This window comes from Pogoniulus pusillus, chromosome 35 (genome assembly GCF_015220805.1).
Source record: "Pogoniulus pusillus isolate bPogPus1 chromosome 35, bPogPus1.pri, whole genome shotgun sequence".
Classification (NCBI taxonomy): domain Eukaryota; kingdom Metazoa; phylum Chordata; class Aves; order Piciformes; family Lybiidae; genus Pogoniulus; species Pogoniulus pusillus.
The window spans coordinates 11,650,690-11,668,786 of NC_087298.1; positions in this window are offsets into that span (position 1 = coordinate 11,650,690).

An 18,097-nucleotide genomic window follows, 5' to 3' on the forward strand; every position below is an offset into this window, starting at 1 on the left:
TAAAAATGGGGAGAAGGAGCCTGGGAACTTGTAGCTCCTTCCCTAAAAGCACAGTGAAGACCACACTTGATTCCAAGCCTCAGCTGATGTGCCACCAGCAGCTCCCTGCCCTGGCTCAAACCTTCCAAGGCAGGTTGGTACCCAGCTGCTAGTGACAGGGATCAGGGTAGGTTGGGGGCTGAGCTGTTGGAAGGCAGTGAAGTGGGAAAGGCTCTGGAGGGGTCTTAGTTGATGGGAGAGTGACCAAGAGCCAGCAATGTGCTCTGGGGGCCAGGAGGGGCAATGCCATTATGGGCTGGATTAGAAGGGCTGTGGTTAGTGGGTTGAGAGAGGTTCTCTGCCCCTCTACTCTGCCCTGCTGAGACCACATCTGCAGTGCTGTGTCCAGCTCTGGGGCCCCCAGTTCAAGAGGGACACAGAACTGCTGGAGAGAGTCCAGCACAGAGCCACAGAGATGCTGAAGGGAATGGAACAGCTCTGTTAGGAGCAGAGCCTGAGGGAGCTGGGGCTGTGCTGCTGGGAGAGAGGAGACTGAGAGGGGACCTCAGCAGTGGTTATCAATGTGTGCAGGTGAGTGGCAGGAGGCTGCAGCCAGGCTCTGCTGGGGGATGCCAGTGCCAGCACAAGGGACACTGGGGGAAGCTGAGGCAGAGGAAGTTTCACTTAGACATGAGGAGGATTTTTTTTACCCTGTGAGGGTGACAGAGCCTGGCACAGGCTGCCCAGGGGGGCTGTGGGGTCTCCCTCTCTGGAGATAGTCAAACCTGCCTGGATGTGCTCCTGTGTGATCTGCTCTGGGTGCTGCTGCTCTGGCAGGGAGCTTGGACTGGATGAGCTTTGGAGGTCCCTTGCATCCCCTGACATTCTGGGATGCTGTGACTTCCCCCAAAAACTTGGCAGTCCTCAACTCTTCATGTTGGAAGGAACCATCAAGCTCATCAAGTCCAACTCCCCTGCAGCCAGCAGGAACATCTGCAGCTAGAGAAGGTTGCCCAGAGCCCCAAACAACCTGACCTGCAATGGTTCCAGGGCTGGGGCAGCTCCCATCCCCCTGGGCACCCTGTGCCTCACCATCCTCATTATGAAAAACATCTTCTTTATACCCAGGCTGAAGCTCTCCTCTTTTCCTTCCAGCCCTCTCCTCTTTTCCTTCCAGCCATCACCTCTTACCCTATCACAATGCATTTTCTCCTGCAAAGGTCTTTCTTTCCTTCTGCAGGTAACTCCTAGAGTGGAACTGGGGCAGGCAATCCCAAATTGTCTTTGGAACCTCAACAAGCTGGCACTGCTGAGAGTTTTAAACCCACTGAGTTGGGTGTTCCTTTCCATCTGACCTGAGAGTCAACCCCTCTATACACTTCCCACGTTTAGGAACATTCTCCCTGCTTCTGTGACACTGGGATGGGACCTGCCTAGAGGAGCAGTCCCATGTGGTGGGGTTTATGGTGTAGGTTTGTTGCTAGTCTAAGGGCTTGGCCATCTCCATGGCAGCTCCTTGAGCTGAAGGACTCTCTCCATGGCTTTAGCCTTGACCTGTGATCAGTTGGAAACCATAAAAAAGTTTCCAGCGACTCCAACCACTTAATGTTTAACTTCTGTGGTAGCTTCTGGAGGCTGATACGAGCTCATTTTGGCTTTGCAAAGGTGACTTGGCTGGAAGGAGCTGCCTGCAGATCATTAGCAGGGCTGTTTCTCATCCCAGTCCTTCGCTCTTTAATTGCCCAGCAGAGCAGCGTGAAAGGTTCCCAGCTAAATGCTGCGCTTTGAACCTGAAATCTGCCTCGTTTAAGGCTTTGTTCCAGCAGAGCAGTGGTGATGGGAAACGAGCTGAGAGCAACTGAGCCCATTCCAGTGGCTCCAGTAGTGACAAGGATGGAGGTTTGGCTCAGAAGTCACGGAATCATAGCAGAGAATGGCTCAAGTTGGAAGGGACCTCAGAGGTGACCTCCTCCAACCTCCCCACCATTGGCAGGGACACTTCTCAGCTAGATTTGGCTGCTCAAGGCCTCATCCCACCTGGCCTTGAACATCCCCAAGGGGGGAGGCATCCACAACCTGCTCTAGTTGCAGATGTCCCTGCTGATTACAGCAGTCTGGACTAGATGGCCCTTAAGAGTCCTTTCCAACTCACACTGTTCTGTGATTCCATGGTGAAATAGTTCTTCTCCTTCTGCTTCCCTCCCACCTGGAGAAAATATCCTTCTCTTTGGGGGGAAAACCCAGCTGGGACAGAAATTATCTCCCTCAGTCTTGCCAGGGAAACTAATGAAGTGCCTTAGAATGCACCAGGTTGGAAGAGACTCTAGAGGTCTTCTAGTCCAAGCCCCCCTGCAATAAGGAGGAACAACACCAACTAGACCAGGTTCCTCCACACCCCAAAAAGCCAGATGGGGCTTCCACCACCTCTCTGGGCAACCTGTTCCAGTGTCTCACCACTCCCATAGCAAAGAATCTCTTTCCTAATGTCCAATCTACCCTTTTCCAGCTTCAAGCCACTGCTCCTTCTCCTAGTTCTGCATGCTCTGGTAAGCAGCTTTCTTGCAGACCCCCTTCAAGTACTGCAAGGCTGCTATAAGGTCACCTCGGAGCCTTCCCTTGTGGTGTCCCACTCTGAGGTGACCAAACCTACAGCAGGTTCCTCTGGATGGGGAAGGGTTTTGCTCCAGGCACCATTCAAGGTGGCAGCAAGGCCAAGCCACCTTCTTGTGGCTTTCCAGTGCCTGAAGGGGGCTACAAAAAAGCTGGGGAGGGACTTTTGAGGCTGTGAGGGAGTGGCAGGAGTGGGGGGAATGGAGCAAAGCTGGAGGTGGGGAGAGTCAGGCTGGAGGTGAGGAGGAAGTTGTTGAGCAGGAGAGTGGTGAGAGGCTGGAATGGGTTGCCCAGGGAGGTGGTTGAGGCCCCATGGCTGGAGGTGTTTGAGGCCAGGCTGGCTGAGGCTGTGTGCAGCCTGCTCTAGGGTAGGGTGTCCCTGGGCATGGCAGGAGAGTTGGCACTGGCTGCTCCTTGTGGTCCCTTCCAACCTTGCCTGATTCTCTGATTCTCTGATTCAAAGGTAACCTGGCCCCATTCCCTCTCCAGGGCTGGGTAAGGAAGGGCAAACACTAAAGCTGGGGGGGGTAGGGGGGTGCAGTGCCTCTGTGCTGCTCGTTTCATCCAACCCACCCAGGCTAATAACTATTAATGAGAGCACACAGCCACTTCTTCCCACTGTAAATCCCTGCCAGCCATAAACTGGAAGGGCCATAAAAGGGAGTTGACAGTGAAGCCACCAGGCTCTACCTGTCTGCATCCTTGGCTTTGTTGCAGCTGGCAATAAAGTCACCTTTTATGATAGCTCATACCCTGCCCTCGAGATAACATACAATGCCCAGGACTCCTCCAAGAAATGATGCAAAGAGCCATTTGTTGCCCTTTGATTTGCTGCAGAGCCTCTTGGAGGTGGGAAAACAAAGAGATCCAGCTAAGAGGCTCGGAGTTCCCTGGATCCCAGCCTGCCACTGAATCACAGCCGTGTGCGGTGCCACCGAGTAACAGCCTGGGTAATTGGACAGCAGAAATGTTGCTCTGCCCTGCAAGGGGGGGGGAAATCCAGGAAACAGTGGGGGGGAAAATGTAAAGCAGAGGTTTGAGGTTGATTAAGAAACAGCACAAGGCCTGGAGCAGCTTAGTTGAGAGGTGTCCCTGCTCATGGCAGGGAGGATGCAGTAGATGGTCTCTAAGGTGCCTTGCAAGCTGAGCCCTTCTGGGGTCTCTCAGAGAAGGGGCAGAGTGCTGTGGTGGTCTGATGGGCTCAAGGACAGGGACTGGCTGGAGAGGGGACAGAAAAGGGCTGCAAAGATGATGAGGGGACAGGAATATCTCTCTTATGAGGAAAGACTGAGAGAATTGGGGCTGGGAAAGGGTGCACTGAGGGGAGATCTCAGCAGTGATGATTAGTGCTCGAAGGTGGGTGGCAGCAGGATGGCACCAGGCTTTGTTCAGTGGTGCCCAGTGACAGGACAAGAGGTCATGGCTGCAAACTGGAATGTTAAGAAGTTCCATCTAAACATGGGGAGGATCTTCTTCATTTTGGGGGTGATGGAGAGCTGAAACAGGCTGCCCAGAAAGGTACTTGAATCCCTATCTCTGGAGGGGTTTCACAGCTGTGGTGCTGAGGGCTTAGCCCCCCAGCCTTGGCAGAGTTAGAGAGTGGTTGGACTGGATCACCTTAGAGGGCTGAAATGATTCTATGGCAGTGCCATCAGTGCTTGGCATCACTGGGCAGCACAGTGCTGATCCCTCACCCTGCTCCTGCTCCCAGGATAGCAGGAGTGGGGAAGGGGTGGGGGGGTGCCTGGGGTGGGTTTCAAGCCTTAGAAAGGAACCTGAAGTCCTTGAGCTTGCAACACCTTTTGAGAGGCACCAAGAGGCTCATTAATTCAAGCCGAGTGGAAGGGCTGCTGCAGACAGAGGGGATGAACTCATGGGTTTTATTTAGCTGAGTGCTTAGGTATGATTGTTCTGAACTGCAGTTCAACCCTGTCCTCTCCTCTGTCTCACGGTGTTAAAAGTAACAAGTCTATCACCTCTGGAGCCATTTCTCTGTCGTTCTTAGCCTCGCTGGAGCTAGCAGTGTTTAGCTGGAGGGCTTCATCTCTTTCAGACAGCCACCTGTCAATTATCTGTCTCCTCCATAAATAAAAGCAGTGGCTGGTGGCTTGCTTTGTTTGGGGAGGGTTTTTTTCCCCCCTAGCTGTAAAAAGCAGCTCTCCCTCTGTTTGCAGTAAAGCTGATGGCACTGTGTTAGCAGGAGGCAAAGCTCTTTTTTTTCCCCAGCCAGATCCATACCTGATTCCAACACTGCAGGTTGGGTTTTCTTTCCAGTGGCAATTTGACTTCATGCTGCTGCCTTCCTGCTGGGGCTGCTGTGAGGCACCTTCACAGAGTCACAGAGTCACAGAACCAGAGACACAGAACCACAGGATCACAGAACCACAGGATCACAGAACCACAGGATCACAGGATCACAGAACCACAGGATCACAGAATCACAGAACCACAGGATCACAGAACCACAGGATCACAGAATCACAGAACCACAGGATCACAGAATCACAGGATCACAGAGTCACAGAACTACAGAGTCACAGAGACAGAACCACAGTCAAAGAGTCACAGAATCAGTCACAGAACCACAGAACCACAGAGTCACAGAAACAGAGACACAGAACCACAGAGACACAGAACCACAGAGACACAGAACCACAGAGACACAGAACCACAGAGTCATAGAACCACAGGATCACAGAACCACAGGATCACAGAACCACAGGATCACAGAATCACAGAGTCACAGTCAGAATCACAGAGTCACAGAGTCACAGAGTCACAGAACTACAGTCAGAGTCAAAGAGTCACAGAATCAGTCACAGAAACAGAGACACAGAACCACAGAGACACAGAGTCACAGAATCAGTCACAGAACCACAGTTACAGAACCACAGAACCAGAGTCACAGAACCAGAGACACAGAATCACAGTTGCAGAATCACAGAGCTACAGAATCACAGAACCACAGAGTCACAGAAGCACAGGATCACAGAACCAGAGTCACAGAATCACAGTCACAGAACCACAGAGTCACAGAACCACAGAATCAAGCAGATTGGAAAAGACCTTCGAGATCATCAAGCCCAACCTATCACCTAACCCTTCTAATTAACTCAACCCTGGCATCTCTTAAACACCTCCAGGGATGGGGACTCCACCACCTCCCCTGGCAGCCCATTCCAATGCCAATCACTCTTGCTGTGAGGAACTTCTTCCTAACATCCAGTCTGAACCTGCCCTGGCACAACTTGAGGCTGTGTCCCCTCGTTCTGTTGCTGGGTGCCTGGCAGAAGAGAACAATACCACCTGGGTACAGGTAGTTGTAGACAGCAATGAGCTCTGCCCTGAGCCTCCTCCTGTCCGAGCTAAGCAACCCATTTCTTGCTGTAAGCACTCATGGCCTGGGGGCTGTTGCTGGACCAGCATCTGATAGGTGAAGACTCATCTTGGTTGCCAGATGCATGGGACAAGTGGTCACTTCCAAGCAGCCTGCTGACCCCAGTGTGGCATTTTCTGGGCACTGGATCATCTCCTCAATCCCAGCATTGTTCAGCACCAGACCTGGACTCAGCAGCTGCAAGCTCCAAAACTAGACCCCTTCCAGGCTTCCCTCTACAGACAAGTGTGGGACCTGGCTCAGCTGGACACTTGCACCCATAGGCAGCATCACTGCCCCCTCCCAAGCACTAATAGCCATAAGTACCACTGGCACACAGCAGACAGCAGAGAGGGTTGCCCACTTCCTCCTACATCCTGCCACATCCCAAGACAGGGGCAAGCTCTGCCTAACTTCTCTGAGTCACATAAGTAGATACTCAGAATGTGAGTTTGGGGTTCAGAAAAGATCCCAAACACCAACCAGGATGTGGCCAATGGACCTGATTCTCTCTTTGCTGGGTTTTCTCCATTGGAAAGGATGAATGTTGCAGTGGAAAATAACCTCTGACTCCAAGGAGGGGATGGTTCACCAGCATGGAGTAGTGAGGATGGGCAGAAGGGATGCTGAGACCCCCTTCAATAAGGGGACCAAGGATGTAACCAGGAGGCTGCAGCTGCTCTCCCAGCATAGGGCTTGTGTCTGCCCCACCACTTCCCTGCCCACCAAGCACTAACCCACCTGTCTTAGTGCCACCCTTCTCACTGTGCATTAACCTGCAGCCAGCTCCAGCACTCTCATCCCAGCCCAGGACACCTTCCCCCAGATTTTCCCAGTTGGATTGACAGTCCAGACCCACTCTCAAAGTCAAGGGGAGAAAAACAAGGTGCTGGAAGCACTGAAGCACCAGGGCTGGAGAATATTCTGCAGAGGAATTACTCATTGGTTTTTGTGGCTCTTTTACAGAGGCAGAGAGAGAGAAAAGAAACTGATGTCATGGGAGAGATGAGCCAAGCCATCTGACTAATGCACCTCACTCCTGATCACTGACATCCTGCCCCCTCTCTCCCCTTGCTCCACCCAGCCCTAGCCTGGGCTCAGCTACCACTGCCTGACCCAGGGCTGTGAGAATGCACTGGGACAGCAGGTTGGCTGTTTCTATCATTCTATCATTCCATCATTCTGTTTCATTCCATCATTTCATCGTTCTATCATTCCATCATTCTGCTTCCATCATTCCATCATTCTGTTTCTATCATTCTATCATTCTGTTTCTATCATTCTATCATTCCATCATTGTTTCCATCATTCCATCATTCTATCATTCCATCATTCTCTTTCTATCACTCTATCATTCTGTTTCTATCATTCTATCATTCCATCATTCTGTTTCATTCCATCATTTCATCATTCTATCATTCCATCATTCTCTTTCTATCACTTTATCATTCTGTTTCTGCCATTCCATCATATCATCTGCCTCTGAAATCAAGCACCTCTGAACACACCCCACCTCCCCCCAGGCTAAAATGGGAGCTCTGAGAAAGTTGAGAAGCCCAAACAGCCTCCAGCCAGGCTTGAGGATCTCCTGGGCTCTTTGCCTCTCACCACTCTCCTGCTCAACAACTTCCTCCTCACCTGCAGCCTCACTCTCCCCACCTCCACCTTTGCTCCATTCCCCCCACTCCTGCCACTCCCTCACAGCCTCAAAAGTCCCTCCTCAGCTTTTTTGGAGCCCCCTTCAGATGCTGGCAGGCCACAAGAAGGTCACCTGGGAGCCTCCTCTGCTCCAGCCTGCACAGCCCCAACTCTTTCAGGCTGTGCTCACAGCAGAGCTGCTGCAGCCTCTGAGCATCCTCCTGGCCCTGCTCTGGACACTCTCCAGCATCTCCACAGCCCTCTTGTCCCAGGGGCTCCAGAGCTGGATGCAGGACTCCAGGTGGGGTCTCAGCAGAGGGGGAGAATCCCCTCCCTGGCCCTGCTGGCCACACTGCTGCTGCTGCAGCCCAGGCTCTGCTTGGCTTTCTGGGCTGCAAGTGCACACTGCTGGCTCCTGCTGAGCTTCTCCTCCAGCAGCATCCCCCAAGTCCCTCTCCTCAGGGCTGCTCTCCAGCCTGGCACTGCCCAGCCTGGAGTTGTGCTTGGCATTGCCTCAACCCAGCTGCAGGACCTTGCACTTGATCTCGTTGAACCTCCTGAGCTTGGCTTGTGCCCACCTCTGCAGCCTGTGCAGCTCCCTCTGGCTGGCATCTCTTCCCTCCAGCCTGTCTGCTGCACCAAATGATGCTCTAAGGTCTCCCTGGAGCCTTCTCTTCTTCAGGCTGCTCCACCCCAACTCCCTGAGCTTTTCTTTGTAGGAGAAGTGTTCCAATCAGCCCTTCCCACTGAGCTGCTCCTTTCTCCTTCTGCACTCCAGAGCTGCCAGTAGCCAGCAAGGCCATAGCAAACATTACTCATCCACATCCAGTACTCACCAGCTCCAGCCCCTATCAATCTTGCATGACACACATGTTTACCACCAGTGGGAGGGGATTTATATATATATATATATATATATATGTGTGTGTGTATTTTTTTTCACTGCAGTCTGAGTCTCTGTTTCTGGGGCCAGAGGAATTACTCCCCTGCTGCTTTCATGGCATAATAAACAGCATGTGTTGTACCCTGCATAAATTTAGCTTCTCATCTGATGAGCAAAGGGGAAAAAAATAGGGTTGCTTGGTTAGTTGGGTTTTTTTTCCCCCCCTTTTCCCTGTCCCTAACTGTAGGGATGAAGGCTTTAGGTTCATCCATAAAGGGATTGCTTGGTGAGAAGTGAGAACAAGGCACAGACGGGCACCCAGCTAGGAAAACACAGAGCCCTCCCGAAGCTACCCAGCAATCCTGCACTAATCTGCTCAGTTGCAGGCACAAATATAACTCAGGGACAATAAATAAACTAACAGGAGTTAAATAAGTTCAGCTTCTTAACCTTTGGACAGATCAATCCCTGCGTTATCTCATTTCTCTGTTGTCGTTCTCCATCCCCCACCCCTGTGTCTCCTTGGCTGCTTCTCCCTCCCGCGCTGCTCGTCGGTGTTGGGCAGAGAGACAGGAGGGGCAAATGCAGTGAGGGGAAGCTGGGAACTGGAAGCAGAGGCTGAAAGCCCCAGCTCTGTGAGAATCAAACCACTAACCACTTCCCTTCTGAAGCCTGCCTTGGGCTGTGTGTGCCTAGTGCAGGGGCTTGGCTGCTGGCTGTGCGCGGAGACACAGAAGTGTTTGGGTTGGAAGAGACCTCTGAGATCATCCAGCGTAGCTACTACCCAGCCTGACACCTGGAAGAGACCTCTGAGATCATCCAGCATAGCTACTACCCAACTTGACACCTGGAAGAGACCTCTGAGATCATCCAGCATAGCTACTACCCAACTTGACACCTGGAAGAGACCTCTGAGATCATCCAGCATAGCTACTACCCAACTTGACACCTGGAAGAGACCTCTGAGATCATCCAGCATAGCTACTACCCAACTTGACACCTGGAAGAGACCTCTGAGATCATCCAGCATAGCTACTACCCAGCTTGACACCTGGAAGAAACCTCTGACATCATCCAGTGCAGCCACCAACCAACCCAGCACCTGGAAGGGACCTCTGAGATCATCCAGTGCAGCCACCAACCAACCCAGCACCTGGAAGGGACCTCTGAGATCATCCAGTGCAGCCACCAACCAACCCAGCACCTGGAAGGGACCTCTGAGATCATCCAGTGCAGCCACCAACCATCCTAGCACCTGGAAGACACCTCTGAGATCATCCAGTCCAGTTATCAATCCCACACCTTGAAGAGACCTCTGAGGTCATCCAGTCCAGTTATCAATCCCACACCTTGAAGAGACCTCTGAGGTCCTCCAGTCCAGCTAACAAACCAACACCTGGAAGAGACCTCTGAGGTCATCCAGTCCAGCTAACAACCCAACACCTGGAAGAGACCTCTGAGGTCATCCAGTCCAGCCACCAACCCAACACCACCATTTCCCCTAAACCATGGCCCCCAGTGCCATGGCCACAGGTTTCTTGAACCCCTCCAGGGATGAGGACTCCACCACCAACCTGGGCAGGCTGTTCCCATCCCTGACCAATCTTTCCATAAAGAATTTGTTTTCCTAATATCCAACCTAATCCTCCCCCAGCACAATTTCAGGCCAATTCCTCCTGTCCTATCACCTGATGTTGCATCTCACAAGGTCCTGTCTCTTTAGGAGGATCAACAAGCCCCAGGGTAGATGTGTTTAAATATCCCAGGTCCTGCCTGTCCCCACCTGCATTTCCCACTCCACCAAACTGGGAGTGACCCAGCTCAGGTAGCTGTGAGGTGAGATCTGGGAGATAGTGAGTCCTGTGTGTGCTGGAAGGGAGTTCATCATGTCCTCAGCATGACTCATCTGCTGCAATGAAAAACACTCATGGGGAAAGTATGATGTGGCCAGGAGCATCTTAGCAAGCTGCTACCCAGCAGATGCCAGGCTGGAAGGGGACAGTCCTGTGAATCTGAGCTTCTCAGTGCATCCCCCTGGCACAGTGGGAACAAGCTGGGGGTGTGCAGCCTGCAGAAGAGGAGGCTCAGGGCAGAGCTCATTGCTGTCTGCAGCTCCCTGAAGGGAGGCTGTAACCAGGTGGGGTTGGGCTCTGCTGCCAGGCAACAAGGGAACACAGCCTCAGGTTGTGCCAGGGGAGGTCTAGGCTGGATGTTAGGAGGAAGTTGTTGTCAGAGAGAGTGATTGGCATTGGAAAGGGCTGCCCAGGGAGGTGGTGGAGTCTTTGTGGCTGGAGGTGTTGCAGCCAAGCCTGGCTGGGGCACTTAGTGCCATGGTCTGGTTGGTTGGGCAGGGCTGGGTGCTAGGTTGTGCTGGCTGAGCTTGGAGCTCTCTTCCAACCTGCCTGATTCTATGATTCTATGAATCCTTTTGGCTGGAGTAGATCTTTAAGATCACTGAGTCCAACCATGAACCCAGCACAGCCAGGCCACCACTACACCATAGAATCACAGAGTTGCTTTGACTGGAAAAGCCCTCTAAGCTCATCCAGTCCAACCCTCAACCCAACCCCACCATGCCCACTAAGCCATGGCCCCATGTGCCACAGCCACAGGTTTCTTGAACGCCACCAGAGATGCTGACTCCTCCACCTCCCTGGGCAGCCTGCTCTAACTCCTGACCACTCTTTGAGCACAGACATCTTTCCATGCCCCTCAGCACCACACCTACAGGCCTCTTCAATCCATACAGCCCCCACCTCCCTTTCCTGAGACCCATGGAAGGCTGTTTGCTCTGAGCTGGGAGAAAGGAGCTGCTTTCCAGCGCCCCCCCCGCCCTCAGAAGATGCGTTGGAGGAAATTAGCAATGAGGCACAACTGAGAAAGAGAGTTTCTTTGAATTGTTTGAGCAAGTTCAAAGCTGAGCCAGTCTGGAGGCATCTGCACACCACATGCCAGGCTCAGTGAAACACAAATAAGTCTTCCCAGGCTGGCACGGATGGAAGGAAGCTCCAGCGCTGCTCAACCCAGGCAGGATTGCTCCCAGAGCTTCTGTTCCCAAAGTGGTTGCAGAGAGAGAGAGAATAGGGCACAAGTGAGGGAAGAAAAACAACTTTTGGGGGAAAAGTGTTGAGCCATCTAAGTCATCTTCATTTTGGATTTGGTTGTTGCTTTAGTTAGCAGAATGTGGTATCCATTGTGGAGTGGGGGTTTGGATGGGAATCCAGGTTACCAAAATCCTTAGGATCCCAGCATGCTGGGGGTTGAGAGGGACCTCTGGAGATCATCCAACCCAAGCCCTTTGCTAAAGCAAGGACACCCACAGCAGCTTGCCCAGGATCACAATGCCCAGCTGGGGTTGGAAGCTCTGCAGAGAAGGCTTTGCAGCCTCTCTGGGTAGCCTGCTCCAGGGCTCCAACACACTCACACCAAACAATCATAGAATCATAGAATCAGGCAGGTTGGAAGAGAGCTCCAGGCTCAGCCAGCACAACCTAGCACCCAGCCCTGCCCAACCAACCAGACCATGGCACTAAGTGCCCCAGCCAGGCTTGGCTTCAACACCTCCTGGCACAAAGACTCCACCACCTCCCTGGGCAGCCCATTCCAATGCCAATCACTCTCTCTGCTGACAACTTCCTCCTAACATCCAGCCTAGACCTGCCCTGGCACAGCTTGAGGCTGTGTCCCCTTGTTCTATTGCTGGTTGTCTGGAAGAATTTGGGTAGAGGCTCTTGGTGTCCAGTTTGTGCCTGTTGCCTTTTGTCCTGGGAGTGAAATGAGTCTGTCCCCATCCTTCTGCCCCTCAACCTTTAGCTCTTGCTGAGCGTTGCTCACATCCCCTCTGGGGCTGCTCTTCTCCAGGCTCAACAGCCCCCCAGGGCTCTCAGCCTTTGCTCCTCACAGAGATGCAAACCTCTCTGCAATTGAAAGACAACTGTGAATGAAAATGGCAGAGAAAAGGAGGTGAGAGTCACATTCTATTTCTGGAGGGGAGAAAAAAAAACCAAACCCAACAAAACCAACCCCCAACACAACCTTTCTTCAATAAAAAGCTTCCCAAGTGACAAATGTCACCTCCCTGGACCAGGGATCAATAACCTGACACAATCCCTCTGCTCACACCAGCGCCTGCTGATCTATTGCTGTTTGCCAAAGGCTTTGCCTTCTGCCTGGCTTTACAATGTAGCTCACAGCAGAAAACTTTATAGTGTTCCAAGAGAGAAGTCAGTCGAGGACCTCAAAAAAGAGAAAACCCTCAAAGGTCCAGGAGATCTGCACCCAAACAGCCTCATGATGCTGTGCTGCTGGGCAAAAACATTCCAAGTGGAGTGGGTAAGTCCCACTCTGCCTGAGCTCGGGGAGGGAGGCATCTGCCATCAGCTCCAGCCTTTGTCAGAGTTTGTGTTTCACTCTGCAAGCCTCAGAGAACTACTGAGGCTTGAGAATTTGAGATCATCAAGTCCAGCCCATGACCTAACACCTCCACACTGCCTGAGTGCCACATTCAGTATTCCCTTAAGCATCTCCAGGGATAACGACTTCACCACCCCCCTGAGCAGTCCAGTCCAGTGTCTGATTAAGCCTTCCCATGAGGAAGTGCTTCCTAACATCCAACCTCAGCTTTGTTCCTCTGGATGTTGTGGTTGAGGTAAATGCCATGCACAGAGCAAGGTAGTTCTAGGAACCATTTAGGACCCACATTTAATAAGCAAAAATATCCCTTTGGGAAAAGAGTTGAGGTAAATGCCATGCAGGGAGCAAAGTAGCTCTAGGAACCATTTAGGGTCCACATTTAAGAAGCAAAAACATCCCTTTGGGAAAAGAGTTGAGGTAAATGCCATGCAGGGAGCAAAGTAGCTCTAGGAACCATTTAGGGTCCACATTTAAGAAGCAAAAACATCCCTTTGGGAAAACAGAGCCAGTGGGACAGCTGGAGGAGTCCACCTTCAGGACCTTCTTGGTAGGTGTGCTCTGGGTGGGTTACCCAGGCAGGAAATCCCACTCAAGCAAGGTGCCAGACTTGATCCCTGCCCAACAAACCACTCCAAAGCTCCATCTCAGCTCCAGTTGTGCCTTTGGCATCACATCCTCAGAATCACAGAACCACAGAAACAGGCAGGATGGCAAAGCCCCTCAGGGTCATCAAGTCCAGCCCAGAACCCTACTCTACAAGATCCACCTTAAATCATCTCCCTGAGCACCACATCCAAACCACCCTGAAACACAGCCAGGCTGGGGGACTCCACCACCTCCCTGGGCAGCTCAGTCCAGTCCCTGACCACTCTCTCTGTGAAAAACTCTTTCCCAATGTCCAATCTAAACCTTCCCAGCCTCAGCTTGAGGCCATTCCCCTTCTTCTGTCTCCTACTCCCTGTGAGCAGAGCCCAGCAGCAGCCTCTGCACAATGTCCCTTCAAGGTAGCTGTAGACAGCAATGAGGTCTCTCCTCAGCCTCCTCTTCCTCAAACTAAACAGCCCCAATACAACTCACATAAAACTGAGGTCAAGCAGAGGTTGAATGCCATGCCCAGCCCCATGCCCACCAGATGGCCATCCTGCTGGGCTTTGCATAAGGCAACAGCTCCTGGCCTTCAGGTAGAGACATCAACATGAACCAAAACATGTTCTCAATGCCCAAGTATCAACAGGCTTCCCAGGGGGGTGGTGGAGTCACCATCCAGTGGCAGAAGGGTTTAAAAGCTGTGTAGATGTGATGTTGAGGGATGTGGTTTAGTGGTGAGCTGCCAGTGCTGGGTTAAAAGTTGGGCTTGGTGAGCTTAAAGGTTTCTTCCAACCAAAACAACTCTGTGATTCAGGCTGCCACTTTCTGGAGATGAAAGGCAGAAGCAAGAAACAGGCTCAGGCTCATGAGCAGAGGAGCAGAGAGGTGAGAATCAAGCTGCCTGCCTCCAAATGTGGCCCCCAGGGTCACAGGATGAATGTGTGCTGCTGGTTTGAGGCTAACTGGAATATTTCAGTGAGAGAAATGAGATAATAGGCTGTGAAAAGGAAACAAAAGGTGATGGCTCCTTCACTCATGGGCTTGCTGAGGAGTATAAAAGCAAGGACACAAACAGGGATAAGAGAGTCTCTGTCTGTTGGAGTTTGGTGTCTGTGTTTTTCTCCCTGGGCTTTTGCTGCTCTGCCTGGATCTGTGTAACCCAACTCATCCTTCAGCTTCTAACCCCCCTTGCAGAGCCTTCCAGCTCACCTTGCATGCAAGGCAGACTCTGGGGTAAGGCAGAGGAGTGGAAAGGAGGTGGAAGGGTGGTTGGGAGCCCCTCCTGGGATTTCTGGGAGGGCTGCTGTGTTTCTGTTTTACTTTTAACTTGTCTGTTTCTGTATAAAGCTGTAAAATTTGTGCTGTGTTGTAACTATCTGCTTGTACCTTGTGCTAAGCTGTGAATACAGAGCCTCACTCCTTAACTGCCAGCTGGCTGAGTCTAGTCTGGGTGAATTCATTGTGCATGGGGGCAGGTAACTCCCAAACCGTCACAGACCCAAAGAGCTCATCCAGTCCAACCCCTCTGCCACAGCAGGACCACACAATCCAGCTCAGGGCACACAGGAACACATCCAGACAGGCCTGGAAAGGCTCCACAGGAGACTCCACAGCCTCTCTGGGCAGCCTGTGCCAGGGCTCTGGGACCCTTCCAGGCAAGAAGTTCCCCCTTGTGCTGAGCTGCAACCTCCTGTGCTGCAGCTTCCATCCATTGCTGCTTGTCCCATTTCCTCTCCTCTGAGAGAAGAGTTTCACACCAAGGGGGGTAAAGTACTGAACCAGGTTGCCCAGGGATGTGGTTGAGACTCCCTGCAGGGAGACATTGGAGATTAGACTTGAGGTGGCCCTGGGCAGCCTGATGCAGTTGATGCTCCTGCTGGCTGCAGGGGGGGTTGGACAAGATGCCCCTTTGAGGATCTCCTCCAACTCAATGCAATCTATGAATCAAGTGGGCTGTCAGAGAAGGCTGTTTGCAGAAGTGCTTCAGTGCTGGTGGCCTCCCATGGGGATCCTCAAGACCAGACCTTCCTAAAGTGCTCTGTGCACACCTCTGCTTTTAGGAAACTCTGACACACAGCAGAGAGCTGCAGACACTGCTGGCTCAGCTGGGCACAGCTGACTCAGATGTCTCTGACTGGCTTCACATCCTTCCCTTTCTTCCTCCTCTCTGCCCCCAAGTTTTGCATGTCTGAAGCCATTTCAGGTAAAAGATACCAAAAATGAAACTGCATTTGGAAGGTCTGAGAACTCTGGTGAGACAGCCAGGCAAGGGGAGAGACCCAAAACCCTTCTCTCCTGCCAGAGATCACAGAATGAGAGACTGGTTTAGGCTGGGAGAGACACCAAAGCTCATCTAGTTCCAATCCCCCACCACAGGCAGGGACATCTCTCACCAGAGCAGATCCCTCAAGGCCTCATTCAACCTGGCCCTGAGCACCTCCAGGGAGGGAGCAGCCCCAACCTCCCTGGGCAACCTGTGCCAGTTACCCTTACTGCCAAGAACCCTTTCCTAACACCTAGTTTAAATCTCCCCTCTTCCAATTTAAACCCATTAGCTCAGGGGAGACCTCATTGCTGTCTACAACTCTCTGAAAGGAGGTTGGAGTGAAGTGGGGTTTGGTCTCATCTGCCTATTCTCAGGTGATGCAAGCAGAAGAAATGGCCTGAAATTGTGCCAGGGGAAGGTTAGGTTGGAGATGAGGAAGAATTTCTTTGCTGCCAGAGTGGTCAGGGCCCTGTGGATCTGGTACTGAAGGACATGGAAAGATGCCTTTGATCTAAGAGTGGTCAAGCAGTGATCAAGGACTGGAACAGGCTGCCCAGGGAGGTGGTGGAGTCCCCATCCCTGGAAGTGTCCAAGAAACCTGTGGCCATGGCTCTGGGGGCCATGGTTTAGTGAGCATGATGGTGTTGGGTTGATGATTGGACTGGATGGTCTCTACCAACCAAAACATCTCTCTAAATCTCTGATTCTATGACTCTAAACCCTCTTCTGCAGGCTCCAGGTTCCAAGGCTGCTTGTGCTGAGCAGCAGCCCTCCCTGTGGCTCTTCCAAAGGCATATTCCATCAGCACTAATGGGTCTTTCCTCATAGCCTGTGTTTTCCTAGTAAATCTTCAGCCTTACATTGCATTACAGAGTTCAGCTGCTGCTAATCCTTAAAAACAATTCATTCCCAACTGCAAAGTGCAATAAAGAAAGGATAATCACTATTAATATTAGTTATTGTTATTGATTTCAGCTTTAAAGAATTGATTTTCAGTCCTGGCTGCATTTATGAGTCTCTTTGCTGAAGATGCATATACAGGGGCCACCACTATTTTTAGATCCTTGTCCCACCTCCTGCTGCAGAGCTGGGAGGAAGAGGATGGGGCAGGCAGAAGAGGGAAAGATTATGCTGGGTGAGGGAGGGAATGTCCCCGAGGCTTCACAGAACCACAGAATGGATTATAGAATGGTTTAGGTTGGAAGGGACCTCAAGGATCAGGCAGTTCCAACCACCCCTGCCATAGGCAGGGACACCTCCCACTGGAACAGGTTGCTCAAGGACTCATCCAAGCTGGTCCTGAACACCTCCAGGGAGGTTGTGAAGCACAGAAGCACAGAATGTGATCTTTGATCACATTCTGTGCTTCTGTGCTTCACAACCTCCCTGGGCAGCCTGTGCCAGTGTCTCAGCACCCTCAACCTGTGCCAGTGTCTTACCACCCTCACTGCAAAGAACCCTTATCCTAACATCCACTTTCAATCTCCCCTCTGCCACTTCAAACCCATTCCTCCTCCTCCTCTCATCACCAGACCTTGTCAATAGTCCCTCCCCAGCCCTCCTGCTGTAGGTGATCCTGATCTTGCTCTGGCAGGAGGGTTTGGGCCAGATGACCTTTCGAGGTCCCTTCCAGCCCCTGAGGTTTTGTGATTCTCTAATATTCTGTCCCCATGTTCCTCATCAGCCCCTTTAAGGCCCCCCAGAAGGTCTCCCTGGAGCCTTTTCTTCTCCAGGATGAACAACTCCAACTCTCTCAGCCTGGCCTCACAGCTTCCAAATCTTGCAACACCTCCATGGCCTCCTCTGGCCCCACTCCAACAGGGTCATGCCTCTGCTGTGCTGTGGATCCCAGAGCTGCACCCAGCACCACAGATAGGATCTCAGCAGAGCAGGGAGGCAGAATCCCCTCTCTTGGCCACAGATCTGAGCAAACAGCCCAAAACATCCTCCTTGAGCAGGAGATGAGGCTCTGGGTACCACTGGGCAGCACCTCCCCAGCAGGGCTTGAGAAAGGGATGTGGATGAGTGGGTGGGAAACATTTCACCACTTTCACTTGTAGTCAAAGCAGATGCCTGGGGGAGGGATGGTGAGAGGAAAAGAGAGAAAGGTTTCACATCCTTGGTTTTAAGGCAAAAAGGGGGGGGTTGGGTTTTATGAATCAACATTTTGCTTCAAAAGTCACTGAAGCTTTGTTGCAAGGACATAAACATTAAGAACCTCAAAAGCAGAAGGAAGAGGCTTGATTGGATGGGGCTTTGAGCTAACTGGTCTGGTGGAAGGTGTCTGAGGAGCTGACTGGGGCCTCATCCCTGGAGATATTCACAGTGAGGCTCAACAGAGCTG